Genomic DNA, 17,777 nt, shown 5'->3' with positions numbered 1-17,777 from the left:
CCTCATTTACCTGCACCAAAAGGGCTGAAGCACAGTTTAAATGCTTACTCTAGACAACTGCCAAAATGTTGCTTGTACTGTAGTGCTGGCACACATAATAAGACATTTCATTCCCTAACATGGCACAGTCATGCTGACAACACTTAGCAATCAGCCAATATGATTTCAATCATGACTTGCATATAATGTATAATACAGTTAATTACAAAAGTGTCAGCAAGAAACATGGTCAATGATATAGTGTTATGGGTATCTACGGTCAGTTCTCAGTTCCCTTCTTTGCAGATGTAGCAAAGCAACTAAAGTTCCAGGAAAAAAAAAAGAGGTACTATACCCTTATGAGAAAAACAAGATTTCTTTATATAACAACTAGCCCAAAACAATAGTGGAAGGCTTTTTCATGTTAAACACAGAACTGTACTATCTACTGCAGTTGCCATGCATCAGCTGCTGTGTCTCAAGGTTCAACCCTTGCTCCCCTACAATGAATATTTTTCAATAAACACTGTTCTGCACACATGTCAATCAGTGCCATACCCTGATGGCCCTGCATTCTGTATATCCACTTCATTCAAAAACATCCAAGATCAAGTCTGAGCATCCCTTAAACTCTCCAGCTAGTTTTCTAATGGAGAAACTTACTCTAAATAGAGCAAAAGGCCAACTAGGTTGGTGGCCTTTCATTTTCTTTGATTCCAAGGCAAGGAAATGAAAGTTTCATAAAGTGCCCGCTGGTTAGAGTAGCCAGAAAAGAAAACTTAGGGTTGAATTCATTTACAGCTCACGATGGACTTTTCCCTGAAGTCTTGAAGAGCATACCTATAGATGTCACACACATTTATCTGATGTCAGCACGGATGGTACAATGATACATTATTTTTAACCAAGCTAAGTTCTCCTTTCTGAAGTGTTGACATGCAGTGGTGGTCCTCAGAGAGTACACATTATTCAGATGCTGTCATCAGCCATTAAGTATGTCTTGCTTTGGACTACTTCTATTTCACTACAATATAACACCTCTGTTTTGCTATTTTTGCATGTTCTGTTTTATGGAAATTGGACATCTACTAGAATTCTGTAAGTCTTACAGGCATTGAATGAGCTGTGAATGGCTTGGTTTGTTTGTTTGTTTGTTCACAGCACAACACTTATGCAATATTACTTATTGGCCTATTTGTTATGGTCTATAAGCTACTGACTGTCATTTTCAATTTTGTGTAAGCTTTGCCTTTTGCTCCTTGGAATGGATTGCTTCTTATGATTTTAAGTGGGACTGTTTGGATAGTATTTGGAAAGCAATTTTATGGGGTACATGTTTTAAAATACACAAAATACTGCCCTGCTTATTAATAACTAAATCCGAGTCTGTAGATTGGATTATGATACTGGTGGGGTATATTATGCATAATATAGAAATCAATTCTTTAAAGATGATTAGTGAGTTTGCTTAAAAAACTAAATCTGTACCATCTTTATGATATCAGGATTTCCAGTACCATATTTGGTTTTCCACTTCTAAGATGTTTGAAAGTGTTATGCATTGAGTCTAGATGTGTGTGTGTGTGTGTCTGTGTGTGTGTGTGTGTGTGTGTGTGTGTGTGTGTGTGTGTGTGTGTGTGTGTGTGTGTGTGTGTGTGCGCGCGTGTGTGTGATAGACTATATTACTCAACAAATTTACTGCTTACTTAATTTTGATAGTTTAACCCAGAATTTGTCTGGCTCTCATGGCCAGGGATATTAGCCTTTAGAAATGGATGCACTTACCCTGATTTACTACTTCATTTGCTTATGGCATTATTTTCTGTACTGTGCATAGTTTTCCAGTGTCTGTTTGGCTATATGATCAATTAGCAGAATATTTCTTTGGATGACTTTTTTATTTGTATAATTCATTTTTGTATTTTAGGGGCCAAGTTTAGTACTAAAAAGATAAGTTGTATTCACGGCATCTGACATTTTCTGTCTTGACATAGCATTTTGTACTTGTTCCCATAATGAGTTTGATGACTTTAATTCTGATTCATTTAACGTGTTCAACATAAACATTTCTTTTTATTGTCAATATATATATATATTTGAAGACATCCATGACCCAACATATCTGGACATCAAGAGCTACTGTGCTTTTCAATGAGCTCAGGTTATGGCTAAAAATGGAAAATGGACTGTGGAGAATTCTAGTCCTCCAATTAATAACTATATATGTATGTGTATATATATATATATATATATATATATATATATATATATATATATATATATATATATATATATATATACACATATACACACACACACACACACACACACACACACACACACACACACACACACACACACACACACACACACAGAGCTCAAAATCTCATGCGCTACATGGCCTTTATTGATCTGCAATCTGATCAGTTGTCTTAGCCTGCAATAAGGCCTTATCGCTCATGATCCATTTGTCCCACATTGTGTACATCTGGCCTAAGGACAGCTGAGCAAAGAATGGACTGTAGATGGAGATGGTCTTGCTTGCTGAAAGAATTTATTAATTTATTTAACATTTGTTTACCAGGGAAGTCCGACTTGGAACAAGCCAATTTTCAGCAGGGGCCCAGGGAGAAACACTCCAGACACATGTCTTTATAACATGTGAGGAAACCAGAGCACCCAGAGGAAACCCACACAAACACAGGGAGGACAGGCAGACTCAACACAGAAGGCACCCCAGCCAAAAATTGAACCAGAGAACCTCTTGCTGTGAGGCCACAATGCTAACCACTGAACCACTGCACCATCTTTGAAAAACCTATTGTAGAGTAGATTTATTTTTTAAGTGGGTTTGCAGGATCATCCCAATAGATCTCCATTCCTGAACCCAATTAGTTCAATGTTTCCTTCAGTGAAGGTAAGAGTCAGACTGCACCTGTCTAGGTGAGATCACTCCATCCCATTTAATCTTTGAGCAGTGAGCCTTATCAGCCCATTTGTTCCTCCACAAAGGCAACTGTCAGTTGCTAGGGGATAGGAAAGTCTGCAGACTCTATGGACTATTCTAACCCCTCTTAGGATGTCTTGCATGCTAAATACAGTGCTGCCTTCATAAAGCATGTGCATTCTACCACATATGCATAGTCTCCAGATAAAGTAGTACACTACTTGCAGCATGTGCACTCAAGTCCCTTTGCTAGGGGAATACACTTATACTGCTGCAGGTGCCACCAGTTCTGCAAGCCAAGAATCCAGCTTTTGCATAAGATAGGAGAGCTGATGGTGGCCTTCTCTGAATATTCTTACTAGAGCCTATGTCACTAGGCAAACATGAATCATCAGGATGCAGTCAGGATTTTATCACCCTATGCCTTTTTTCACCAATAAAAAGGCAAAGGCAATGTTTTTTTCTAAAAGAACCTTAGTTATCTGAAACCAACAGGTGGGAATGTCTCAGGTGGAAAACAATGCTGCGCAGTAAAGTCTATCTTGCTATCCAGAAGACTTCTATTTATCACTGATGTGAGATGATAGCCGTCTGCACTACTGCAGTGAAATCCTTCCTGGCATGGCCACAGAAGCTGTAGTGCTGCTGATATGCAGCTCAGTCAAATGGTCTGAGTATGAGTTTCATGCTTTTTATTATATGGAATTTGCATCTCTGTTTTCAAGTATATGTTTTATAAGATACACTCTTGACTTGCATGTTACTAAACTTTTCTGAATGAATGTAAAGCTAGGCTTCAGTTATTTACCAGATTTACCAAATTGTAAAGAATAAGACTGCTCCCCTCTGTCATGAATGTCATGACCTTCACCAACACAAGGAAACTCCCCTAAAATCCTTTCCTTACCATAAAGGATCACAAAGGTCATACCATCTACATCATCAGGATGCAGTCGGGTCTTTATCCCTCTATCCCTCCATGCCTTGAACCAGCTCTGTCATTTACAGCAAAAATTATGTAATCATTATATTCTTAATGCAACTGAGTCTATGTTAAAAGATTACTCACCTACTCTCTCCAAAAGCCTGTTTAAGCAGTGCCAAAATGTATTATTACTTAAATCAGAATATGGTCTCCTATTCCTCATTTTCCACTCTGCTCATAACAACCATTTGATTCAAATGGCAGAGAACAAAAATATGTAGATTTATCCATATGGCTGACCCTGTACTCAATTTCTGGAATTTGTTAGAAAACAACTAAATTGTGTCCATCACTAATATGGCTGACTTTCTATTTAACACACTAATTTTCAAAGTCTTGAAACAAGGCTACTGACCCTCCCCTTGAAAAATCAAGCTACTATTTCAAGGTAACGCATACAACCTTCATAGCTCAGCATACAATTATTTCTGACTCAAAATATCATTAAGAAAAATATTTCTCAGTACTGGGACCTGCAACCTGTAGCCATCTGTTTTATGAAATCAAAAGTCAAGAAACAGTTAACAACTTTAAAGACATGTTTATAAATCACCTCATGTCAGATATTGCTTGCAAATGTTGCCATGTCAATGGATAATGCCTGTGGATTTCGCTTATGTTCTAACCCTGTGTTAATATGATATTTCTTTCATCACCTATGAAGAATACTGGTCCTTTACCACCTATGATAAAAAAATGATATTGTTTTGTATTCCTGTATATACTAATTTTATATAACAATTTTCCTTCTATGTCATACCAACTGTTTATATCAATTCTTTACATTCAGTCATTGTTGTAGATGACTGAATAAGTTGTTGCATCTATGAAGTATGTACATGAATGCATTTAATACTTTACTTTTACGTATGTAAATTGTTTTCTTTACTGCTCTTAATCCCAGGTAATTTCTGAAAAGGGTCAACAAACTTGCCTACTTATCAGGTAAAAAAAGCAATACAATTTCTCAGCACCAGCATGTTCCCATCATCACTTAAGAAGGCCATGCTGACACCAGTCTTAAAGGGATCATTTTGTGAGGCTATAACGCATGTACAAGCACAGTATACTTTCAGTATACCTTTTCTCTCAGACCTCACTTTCAGGGCCCCTCAAAAGCTGCTCTCACTTATTTGTTCCTCATTTCTTGACTTGACTTAGCATCTCACAACATCCTATAGGAGAGGTATCTTCTTTCCAAAAGGGAAAAATTTTCCATACCTTCAACATAGTGTCCAGGCTGGAAATTAAAATTGAACAGCACTGAGAAAACATTCAAAGGAAGCACATTTTAACTTATTACTTTGTTTTTTTAACTTGACTACTTCTCTGGATGTGTCATTCTCAGCCTAACTTAGTCCCCCATTATTATAACTGCATCTTTGGTTTGACTGATGCCAGGCACTCACCCTTAGTCATTTCAGTTGAATGCCATGTGCTTCTTTTAGCAGAAGGTGATGACATCACAGTGGACCAGACTGCTTCCCATTGCTATAATGGCTTCACGGTTTTGTCCCTTCCTGCCTGGCCAAATCTTCCAAAACTTGGATTGCTATATATACTTGGGTCATTTGTGGCACAGTCTGCTTAGCTTAGAGGAACCACATAGCAAGTGCAATACACTCAGTCAGTATCAGGAGTATCTTTTATGCAAACTTGCTAAAAGAACTGTATGATTTGTTATGTTGATAATGATGTCAGCAAACATTTTGAAGTGGCTGGCAAAGCATTCCCAAAGAAATCAGCATTGGTGAGTTTATTTCTATTAGATGATCTGCTTAGAGAAGGGTAGCAGTTAATTATTTCAAGTGACCAGCTGAAGCAGTAAAACGTCTGATGAAAGAAGCGTCTTTTTCATCCACTTTGATATTCCCTAAATATCTATCTACCTATATATATATATATATATATATATATATATATATATATATATATATATATAATTCACTTTATAATCCCGAAATCCTGAAATATTGAATTTCAGAATTTTGAGATCATAAAGTCGAAACCTTACAATCCCGAAACCTCAGAAGCACAAATTTTAAAATCGCAAATCCTACACTAACCATACATCACACACATACACATACACACACCTTCCCCTAACACACACAAACCTATACTACATACAAGAAGGGGGGCAAGCCACCCTGCACCTGCCATGTGGGGGGCTGTACTCCCTGCTAACTACAAGGTCGCACTACACACACAAACACACAAAAACACCACCACACACCTACATTCCCCCTTGCACACACACATCACAGTCACAACACACACTGGCATACACTAAAGCCCCTAACCAACACCCATAAACATAAATATTTACCTAAACTTCCACCTATCCATTCACACACTGCAACACCAGAAGCACAACTTCAACATCTCTGAACTTCGGGATTTTGAAATTCGCACTTCTGGGGTTTCGGTATTTGGAGCTTTTGGCTTTATAATCTCAGAATTCTGAAATTCGATATTTCAGAATTTCGGGATTATAAAGTGTTCCCATATATATATATGGGTCTATCTGACTTGGTCGACATTTCATTTAGTCGACAATTCATTTAGTCGACATTTCATATAATCGACAAGCTTTTGCCCCCTCCCCCAAAATCGTGCGACCCTGGAGTTAGAATATATATTTAGGGGTGGCACAGCCCCCACTTGGGGTGGGGGAAGCCCCCTCAAAAGCTTGTCGATTATATGAAATGTCGACTAAATGAATTGTCGACTAAATGAAATGTTCAGATAGACCCATATATATATATATATATATATATATATATATATATGTATAGTACAGTTTTGTACCTACCATAAATGTAGATGGTCGACTGCTCATACAGCTGCAGTCATAACAGATGGGTTATCCTGCTGTCAGGTGGGTCCTCGGTCGGCCGAATTCCAAAGTCTAGGTCGGTTGTCGCCGCTTCTTCCCTGACGTCAGTGCGGCAGGGGTATAAAAGAGGCAGCCGACGCCATTTTCTTCAGTTTTTCTTGCCTCAGATGTCAGGTGCCCCCAGAAGGAAGGCAAACATAATGTTATGCAAAAATGCAATGTTGATAAATCAAAACAGTAGTTGCAAGCAAATACACCATAAAAGAATACCCCAAAAGGTTATATGAAAGGTGTTTGTCATAAGGCCTGTCCTAAGAGGGGATGGAGGAAACCTGGACTGCAGCTGTATGAGCCCTCGAACATCTACATTTATGGTAGGTACAAAACTGTACTATGTTCATCGTGCATACAGCTGCAGGCATAACAGATGGGAAGAATCCCAAAGCTAAGTAAGGGTGGTAGGCACTAAGTGGAACTAGGAGGGGCTAGGATGTCCTGCAGGACTGCTGTGGCAAAGCCCGCTCTAGATTTAGAGTATAGTGGGAGGTGATAGTGCTTGGAGAAAGTGTGCACTGAACTCCAGGTGGCTGCTTCCAAAATGTCCTTGGTAGGGACCCCCCTGAGGAAGGCTGCAGAGGTAGCTGTGGCTCTGGTGGAGTGGGATCTGATGCAAGCAGGCACAGATTTTCCATGAAATGAGTAACAAAAGCGTATGCAGTGGGCTATCCATTTTGAAATTGTCTGTTTGGAAATTTCCTTGAGCACCTGCAGCATAGGACACAAAGAGTTGCTCAGATTTTCTGAATGGCTTTGTCCTGTCCAAATAATAACAAAGTTGTCTGTGAATGTCCAAGGAATGTAGTAGTCTTTCCCCTTTGTTTTGTGGATTAGGGTAAAAGGTAGGTAAGTGGACAGTCTGATTCAAAGCTACACTGGATACTACCTTTGGCATAAAGGTAGGGTTGGTTCGTAAGGAAACTCTGTCCTGATAGAAAATGATGAATGGTTGCACAGCCATGAGGGCCTGTAGTTCTGAAACCCTGCGAGCTGAGGTGATAGCCAGAAGAAAGGCTGTTTTCCATGACAAGCACTGTAACTCTGATGAAGAAGCTGGCTCGAAGGGAGGAAGGGTCAGCTTTTCCAATACGAAGTTGAGGTCCCAAGCAGGGACTGGTGGTTTCCTTGGGGGTTTTATATTCTTTGCCCCTCTGAGGAACTGCCTTATGAGAGGATGAGAGAATAAAGGAGGATATATGTTGTATTGTGCAGAAATGGCTGAAGCGTGGATCTTGATTGAGGAGAAGGAAAGTCCATTGTTTAACATCTCAGCTAGGTACTGTAAAATTTGAGGTATATTTATTACCCAAGGATTCTGTCCCTTCTTTTGATTCCAGGCACAAAATCATTTCCATTTTGCGGAGTAGGTTTTTCTAGTAGAAGGTCTTCTGGCCTCCAGGATGACATCCTGCACCTCCTTGGAGAGGAGAAACTGTTGGTAAATCAAGGAATTCTCCATGCAGCTAGATTTAGTTTTGAGATGGCTGTGAAGAGTTTTGTAGTTGTGCTGGGACAACAGAAGAGGGACTAGAGGTAGGATCCATGGTAGGTAATGTGTCAGGCTCTTCAGGAGCGGATACCAGTGTTGTCTTGGCCAGTCTGGAGCAATGAGAATCATTTTAGGCCTCTCTGCTCTGGCTTTTAATAGAACTTTGGGGAGCAGAGGAAGAGGCGGGAAGGTATAGACTGTCAATGTTGCCCAATTGAAGGAAAGTGCGTTCACTTTCCAGGCCTGTGGATGATAGGTCCTTGAACAAAATTTTTTCAACTGGCAATTTCTGTGGGTAGCAAAGAGATCTATGTCTGGCTGTCCCCATGCCTGAGTTATCTTTGTGAAAACTTGAGGATGCAACTTCCATTCGTGTGGATGTCATATTTCTGCTTAGCCTGTCTGCCAGTGTGTTTTCCTTCCCTGGCAGGAATTGTGCTTGTAGTTGAATTTGCAATTCCAGTGCTGTGTTCCATAGGGTCATGGCTTGCCTGCACAGGGGGTATGAATGAGTTCCCCCCTGTTTGTTTATGTACCACATCACTGTGGTGTTGTCTGTCTTTATCAATAGCTGGCCTGGATGCAGTAGGTCTTTGAAGGTCATAATAGCCTTTTGCACGGCTAGCATTTCCTTTTGGTTGATGTGAAGGTGCTTCTCTTTTCGTGTCCATTTTTCCTGAATGCACTGACCTGTCATGTGTGCTCCCCAGGCATAGTCTGAGGCGTCTGTTGTGATGATTTGAGTTGCTTGAGGTACACAGAAAGGAAGACCTGTGTTTCTTTGGCAAGCTTAAGCCCACCACATAAATTCCTTCTGAAGGCATGGAATGAGTGGTATAATTGCTTCCAAGCTGTGGCTGTGTTGAGACCATAAGTTTTTTAGGTATCATTGAAGTTTCCTCATATGCAGCTTTGCACATGGGATTAGTAGGATGCAAGATGCCATGTATCCCAGAGCCTGCAGGACTTTCCTTGCAGTTAGCCTGGTGTAAGTTGCCATTTTTCTGAAGTATTGAAAAAGTTGCCCTTGCTTGTCTGGCATGAGGTAGGCCATCTGGGTGGTTGTATCCAAGCTGGCACCCAGGAAAATTATTTGTTGAGAGGGTATTAGTTTTGATTTCTTTTTGTTGACTGTGTATCCCAGGAAGTTCAACAGTTTTATTACAAACACCAGGTGCTGCAGTAGAATGTCCTTGCTGTCCACTTGGATCAGGCAGTCATCCAGATATGGGTAGATTTGTATCCCTTGTAGTCTGCAGAAGGCGATTACTGATGCCAGGCAATTCGTAAACACTCTGGGCGCAGTAGATAAGCCAAAGGGCAATGCAGAGAATTGGTAATGGGTTGAACCTGCAAGAAATCTGAGGTATCTTGTTTGATAGGGACATGCAGGTATGCCTCCTTGAGGTCCAATGTTACCAGCCAAGACTCCTTGCCCAGCATGGGAAGAAGCTGCTATAATGTGAGCATCTTGAATTTTGGCACCTGTAGATATGTGTTTAGGATGGATAGATCTAAGATAGGTCTCCAATCTTTGTCTTTCCTTGGTACCAGGAATAGTCTGGAATAAAACCCTTGACCTTGTTCTTTTGCAGGTACCTCTTGAATTGCTTTCATGTCCATGAGAGCTGAAACTTGTTTTTGTGCCTCTGCCATTTGATTTTGTGGCAGGTTTGGCATGCCTCTCATTTTTGGAAGGGTGTGAAAGTGGAACTTGTAGCCTCTGTCTATAATGTCCAGAATCCATTTGACTTTTGTAACAATATGCCAATTTTTTGAGAATAATGTCAGTTTTCCGCCCAAAGGTGCTGCCATTAAAGCTTTGCTTGGCAGATGTAGGGGGAAGTCATTGTGTCTGTTTTCTGAAAGACTGTGATCTATCTTCTCCACCTCTTGGGGTTGGTGCTTGCCACTGTCTGGCTCTGAAAGATCCTTGAGGTTGCCCTCTACCCCTTGGATGCCTGTATCTGCTCCTTTGAGGTCTGTCCATGGCTGGAAAGGACCAATTTTTTGAAGGCCAGTTTCTGCTGAAACGTGGAGGCTGTACCTGCAGGAAATCTTTCACTGTTTGCATTGATTTTGCTTTTCCTCCATTTTCTTTAGCACTTCCTCAGCTTTAACACCAAACAATACATCTTTTTGAAGAGGTGCATCTAATAATTTAGCTTTGACATGATCTGGTAAGGTTTGCTCTTTGAGCCAAGCATGCCTACGTATAACAGACCCGTAACAGCAGCTCTACATGAGGCCTCTAAAGCATCAAAACCACACTGCAAGGTGTGTTTACCCACTTGCTCTGCACCATGCAACAAATCCTGCAACTCTTTTAAATCTGGTTGTTCCGGTTGTGTCATCTTGCTTTTCAGCTGAGATATCAAAAACTGTTGATACTTTAACATATGGAACTGACAGTTTAATGCCCTCATGGTTAAAGTGGCCGAGGTGTACACCTTTTTCCCCCCACCTTTCTAAAGCTCTGGAATCTCTCTCTGAAGGTAATGGGTTTTTAGCAGTAGAGGCCTTAATTCCCTTGGGACCCTGTGAAATTGCTTCTGGGTCAGCAGTATGGCTTTTATATAGGAACTGGTGAGAATCAGGAGCTGGAGGCAAAGAATCAGGATTAAGGCTGGCTTCTGTGTACACATCATCCAAAATATCTAAAACAGGAGGGATAGCCAGAGGCCTATGCTGGGGGAGCAGAAGAAATTCCCTGAGCCTTTTCTTGGAATCTGAATAATCTTGGCCTTCCCAGTGAAAGTGTTCCCTCAATGTATGCAGGGTTTCCCCAAAAGAGAAGTCCTCATGGGGGGAGACCGAGGGAATAGACTCCTCTGCATCAGAGTCTTCGAATGGAGAATTGGCATAATCCTGGTCCTCAGATAGTTCTGAGGTAATAGATGCTTGATCTGAGGAAGGGTAATCTTCCTCTAATCTGGGCCTTTTGTCAGAGGGGGGTTGAGAACCCCTGATAAGAGTAATCAAGTCCTCAGCCATTTTAAGCATCTGTTTTTTAGGCATGGTGCCTTGAGAGTGTGTCTGAGGAACCTGTTTTTTGGTTTTCATGGCTGTTTTGGATTTAGTGAAGGCTTTAATAGAGAAGGGTGCAGGCCTGAAGACCCCTTGAGAAATGGCAGGCCTGTCTAAATTCTGAGTTTCTCCGCCTGGAGTGGCGTCGGTATCTGTAGTAGGAATAGGGGCCGAGGAGCCTGCGACCTCGGGTACTGAAGACACCAGTAATGCATTGTCATCGGTACTCAGGGGCTGCGTAGGCGCCTTGCTGAGTACCGGAGAACCGGTAGTCGGCCTTAGCATGGTTTCAGTAGGTGGTGTGGACCTCGTATGTCGGTCCTTATCTTTGCGTTTTTTGCTCAAAACTGGAGTCGGAGTATCCAACGACATAATATAATTAAATTTTTGCCAAAAGTGAAGGGCGAACTCCGCCCGATGCTTAATAGTGCGTTTGTTGAATCTAGCACAAAAACGGCAGGCCGAGACGTCGTGGTCTGGGCCTAAGCAAGGTATACAGAAAGAGTGGATATCCTTATGCAGTATTTGCTTCCCACAAGAAATGCAATTATTAACTTTGTCTGACATCGGTCTGAGGCAAGAAAAGTTTCCCCAATGGGGTACTTAGCTTTCAAGAAGACTTTGGCTGAAATACTTTCGTAAATTGCAGGAGCTGGCCGACCGGCACTTGCGAACTGCTTCTGCTTCGGGCACGGCAAGAAAGACTGAAGAAAATGGCGTCAGCTGCCTCTTTTATACCCCTGTCACACTGACGTCAGGGAAGAAGCGACGACAACCGACGCCGGACCTAGACTTTGGAATTCGGCCGACCGAGGACCCGCCTGACGGCAGGATAACCCATCTGTTATGACTGCAGCTGTATGCACGATGAACATATATATATTTATACACACACATACATATATTCTTCAAATAATTTAACTTAAATGAAAATTTTACAGAATCAATAATGTTTTACAGTATGGCTGAAAATGGATATGCCTACTGGACTCACTGATAGAGTTAATGATATCAGCAGTCTTTACCATTAAGTTGCTTTTGTGCAGTTTATAAGTCAACAAATAGTTCCTGTTCTCACTAACAGCTTTTATACTTTTAGCTGAGCTGACTTGTATGAAAACTCTCCTTAGACATTATTAAAAAAACAAGCTATTTTTTTATTTAATACATGTAGGTTCACATATCTGCTTGTGGCATACATACCTAATTCTATTTTTTTTTTTTTGTATTAGTGCTGAGTTTACTTGATCAAGGCACCATGAAGAGTGAAAAATTAGAAATCCACAAACATCTGACCATATACAAAACATTCTATACATAAAATTACTTGTGTGGGTTTGGCATAATGTTTAAGGCCTTCTCCTCATAGACACAATGTGCAGGGTTTGAGTCTTAGATTTTGCTGAAAAAGCTCTCTCAGACTTTGTCATAGATTGCTGTGTGGTGAGGGAAAAGGTTAGTTTGTTTTTACTTTCTTGTATTTTGTATTGTTTCATTGCCTTCTTTGATTTTGTATATTATGGTATATTTTCTTAACATTGTGTTTTACTTGTATTCTGACTAATTGCATATTTAAACTAAGACAGAAACCATAACTGTAGCTCTTGTGAGTGATAAAGAAATTAGAACAGGTCAATTAATGTTAATTACCCGTGAAATGACAGCGGAGATAGGAACTAAACCTTCTGTTTAAAGGGTAAAATAAAACATTTTAAGGCCTTAATAGAAAAGCTGTCTTAGACTCTGTCATAGATTGCTTTGACGGAAAGGTTAGCTTGTTTTTGCTTTCTTATATTTGGTATTGCTTCATCGCCTTCTATTTTGTATTCTGTATTGCATTTTCTTTACACCATGTTTTATTTTTATTCTTCTTTTTAATAACATATTTAAACCAGAAAATAGACCACAACTGTGTCTGTAGTGATTCACCCCCCATTCCCTCATCCTGATGCTGTTGTGGTTTTACACTCAACTGTCTTTCTAGTTGCCTGCCCCTTATGTTAATTTGAGCACATATTTCCTTCTGTCTTCTCTTTCATTGGCTATTGCAAGTAATCACAAAATTATCATTTTGAGAAATCACTTTCCTTCAGCTCTTTAAATTTATCGGCCATCCCACTGTATTCCATAGAGTAAGAATACAAAAGTGCCCACCCTCTTCCAATCTAGCTTACTCTTTTACAATTAGTGGCTCTACACTTAAATTGCTAAAGCTTACATTAAACCCCCCTTTTTCATAACTAACTGCATAAGTGCACACTGCAAATCTTAGGATATTAATCATTTTTTTCCATCTTACCTTCAAAATCTGCAACATCTTTCCAAGATCACCAACAGCCCTCATTCTGCCTCTCCATAGTCATCTTGGTATTAGTGCTTCTGTTTTACTCCTGGTGAAAGAAGAAGCAGAGTGCATTGATTCCTAACTGTTTTTGATTGGGTAGTGAGTGTCTGTGTTGGACCTTCCTGATTGGTCTGGTTGCTATTTAAGGCAACTACCAGCAAAAGGTTACAAAAAGCCTACAGACCCCAGCATCATCTAGGACAAGACTGTTGAACACCAAAGAGCCTGTGGCCTGCTTCTCATCTCGGGATTAGTGTTACTGTTTTGCTTCTGGTGAGAGAAGAAGCAAAGGAGCATTGTATCCCAGCAGAGTGAAACTGTGGTGAGACCAGCACTAGTAGTAGCTCAGCAGTAGCCATTCAGGAGAATCCCTTCTTTTCATCATTCTTGACAAAGCTAATTCTTTCTTTTCAGTAAGTACTGCTTGATTAGCTGCTGTCTAACCTAACTTTAAAATATCTCCCTACATACTTCCTCTGCAAATTATTAGGGTCGACTTCTACTTATTACTTTCCCTTGAAGTGCTTAGCAGTGCCATGTATACACACAGACACTTTGAGTTTGCATTCTTCCTGTAAAAGCACCCTTCAAATTTCATCACTATCTACTTGCACACAGGACACCAAGTTTGCAGTGACAAGCACTGATCACAGAGTTACAAACCAGATATGCTTGATATTACTTTATGTTCTAACTGCAACTGTCGAATCAATGAAAAGGGCCTGTTGCCATGGACATGAACATTTCCACTATCTTCGTTACTAACTTGGTGGATATGGGCATCATGAGGAAATGCAGAAATTGCCTCATGTTTACTGACAACCAGATCGTTTTCAAACAAATTCATATGGTATGTGAGAGCTGCATTTACATAATGTCACTGGAGACAAAGCTGTCACATAAAAGCACTCCTAATGTCAACCAGATTGTCAGTAGTACAAATGCTGCACCCATCACATAAAGTTCAAAACAGACACATATATCCACATATGTTGTGGCATTTAACTGTACCCTCCCTAAACTCTAAAGACCTCTTAAATAAAGTACACATAACAAATGCCCTCAGCATCCCCAAATACACTCTTTCAAAACAGCACCCACATCAACACATACATGCAAATCTCAAGGAGCCTCTACTTCTAAGCCCATAAGGCAAGCCTCCATACAGTCTAGCATTCTGGTCACTGGAAACTCCATTATGAAACACACTGATGTCCCTCTCACCAAGCTGAGAAAGGAGAAAGTCACAGTAAGTTGCTTATCAGATGCCAGGATTCACCACATCATGCATGCACTCAGGTCACTGCACCACAAGTACCAGTATGACTTAGTCATAGTCTACATCAGTGTAAATGACCTGAGAGGTACCTCCTTAGACTATATGAAGACAGGCATCATGGAGCTTTTGGAATATTTTCCCATGCTGTTTTGAGCCTAGCAATTAGCAGCATTTTAACTTCTCCAAGGATGATACCACAATCCAAACAGAAGATGAATAACTTTAATAACTGGCTTAGTTTGTGGTTTCATTCTAAGTAGTTGCAATACTTGTTAGCATGGAAGGAGATGATCAACAGACCACACTGCTTTGTCAGGGATGGTTTGTACCTCTCCCCTCTAGACTTTTGAATATTAGCTAAAACACTGTCCTCCCCCATAGTGCCTTTTTTAAGCAATGCCAAACTGAAAGTACTCCTGACATAGTAAATCTAAACCAAGAAAATTACTGCTCAATGCTATGAGTCTAAACAAGAAACTTCACTCCCTACAAGGTCTCCACACCCTACAGAATGCTGACATCTGTACAGTCACTGAGACATGGTTTAAAGCCACGGAGAACACATAAGAATGCTAGTAATACATTAAAATGCAATTTGGAAAGAATGCAGTGGATGCAAAATTCTACCACCAGACTATTTACTGTCACATCTTGAAAGAGTCATATATCTCTAATTTTGCAGAATTTTTAATCCAACAGATGAGAACTGTAAAATGTGGTAAAGCAATTACAGAAAATAAAACCAATGTGCTAAGAACAAAAAAATGATGTTTGAAAAGTGCTTTCATCCACAATTATACATCTGATGATTATTTTTGCAGAATTTTTACAGGCTTTTAGTTTCTGACAGGTATACTTTTATGATCTTGGTCCTTACCTGCCATGCTCTATACAATGGGAATCATTCTTACTTTAAGATGTTGCTGAGTCCATACATCTAAGCCAGATATCTCAGTTCTTCAAATGAGAGGTGTCCGTCTATCCCATGAACCAGGTTAAAGACACTGGGCAAAGTTTTGTTTGTTTATCATGCCCTAGCCCTGTGAAATCACATAAATGAATATAGAGCTCACTTAATTCAATCTGTTTAGGAGAGTTTATTTAGAACTTGATAAGGATATTCCAGATATACTGAAATGTCTGAACTTTTGATTTATGTATAGATATTTATGCATTATGTGTTGTCCTCTGCTTGTTATATTTTATCTATCACTTATAATAATCTTATTGTTAATTGTTAATGGATTAATATTTTATTAACTGGAAGATGTTTATGTTTAGTCATTTGAATACACTACACTAACATAAATAAATGACATCTGATTAAAATTCTCTCTTGAATACAGCAATCCCTTCCAAGACTGCATAGCAATGTTAGTTCAGGAAAATTAATCAAATAGGACATCCACAGACTTTCACAACTTTCTGCATTGAAGTCAAGTGACTTAGTGTACAACTGAAACTGGTTATACAAAATGTAGATAGATAAACTCACTTGTGAAGGTTTTATGGACTTCTGGCTGTTACTGCTCAGGATTAAGGCTTTGAGCTGTCTGTCAATGAGCTGTTTCCTGTAGTCAAGAGTACTGGGTATGATTCATTCCACCTCCATGTGCCTACTGTAGGATACTGAACAAGTTACTTGACCCATAAATGCTCCCAGGTCACACCTGCAATGTATTACTGTGTCCAATGAACTTACCCAGTTAACAAAACTATAAAAAGTAGAATTTGAATGGTAGCCTTTATCCCTTTGTGAAATAACTATACTTCTAGAAAGGGAGAGTTCTACATTTGTTTTGGACAGCTCCTGGGAAACCAGAAACCTTTAATTAAGCATCTTGCCTCATTGAGAACGCAATGGGACAGCTATATGACTGAAAAACTCTGAGCTCTTAATACATTTTGGGAATGCAACGTGGGCCAAGGAAAACTTACACAAGAGCTGTATCCAGTCTCTTGGGTGCTTTCCAGCTAAAATGAATAGGACCTCAGGCAGAGTGGTACCTGATAACGGGTTTATGTCAGTTCTGCAAAAATCCATTTCAGCGAATACCAAAAGAGAGACACATATTAATCGAACTGCAAATAGACTGAATGCACTCAACCGCAAAATTTAAAACATCAAACGGTCATAGTCAGCCAACCCCACCACCCGCTACATACTACCCACCCAAACAAAATAAATAAACCATATACATACACTAACCAAACCCTACTCCTAACCCTAAAGTAAAGCACCAAAACCCAACTTCTAACCCTACACTAAACCCCACATACACAACTATCTATGCACTATCCTTAACCCCTCCCTAACCCTAAGGTTCGTAACTACTGTACACTTCCCCTACGGAGATATACCCTAACAAAATAAATAATACACATAAATACATTTAACAAAACCCTACTTCTAACACTACACTAAACCCCACATACGCAACTATCTATGCACTATCTTTAACCCCTCCCTAACCCTAAGGTCCGTAACCACCGCACACTTCCTTTACAGAGATATACCCTAACAAAATAAATAATACACATAAATACATTTACCAAAACCCTACTTCTAACACTACACTAAATCTTACATACATTACCTGTCTATACACTTACCTTAACCCGCACCCTACCCTAAGGTCCATACCTATCGTACACTTACCTTAAGGAGCTATACCGCAGATGGGTCAACCAAAACACTTCGACATTTTGGATTTCGTTGTTTTGGACGTTCGGCATTTATGTAGTTCGCACAATACATGTCGATCATTTTATATTCACGGAAACGGCATTTCGATCATCTGATATGGACCCTCTGATAACATGGGCTATAT

The 17,777-nt window shown here is 39.9% G+C and overlaps 1 protein-coding gene across 1 annotated transcript in view; it reads right to left on the bottom strand.

Annotated features, from left to right (window-relative positions):
- Nucleotides 1-17,777, bottom strand: part of STARD10 (StAR related lipid transfer domain containing 10) — a 686,474-nt gene that overhangs the window by 120,199 nt on the left and 548,498 nt on the right. The gene's annotated exons all lie outside the window — the stretch shown is intronic.

This window comes from Protopterus annectens, chromosome 5.part1 (genome assembly GCF_019279795.1).
Source record: "Protopterus annectens isolate FY-2018-M chromosome 5.part1, PAN1.0, whole genome shotgun sequence".
Taxonomy (NCBI): Eukaryota; Metazoa; Chordata; order Ceratodontiformes; family Protopteridae; genus Protopterus; species Protopterus annectens.
This window is presented reverse-complemented; position numbering and strand designations above follow the sequence as displayed.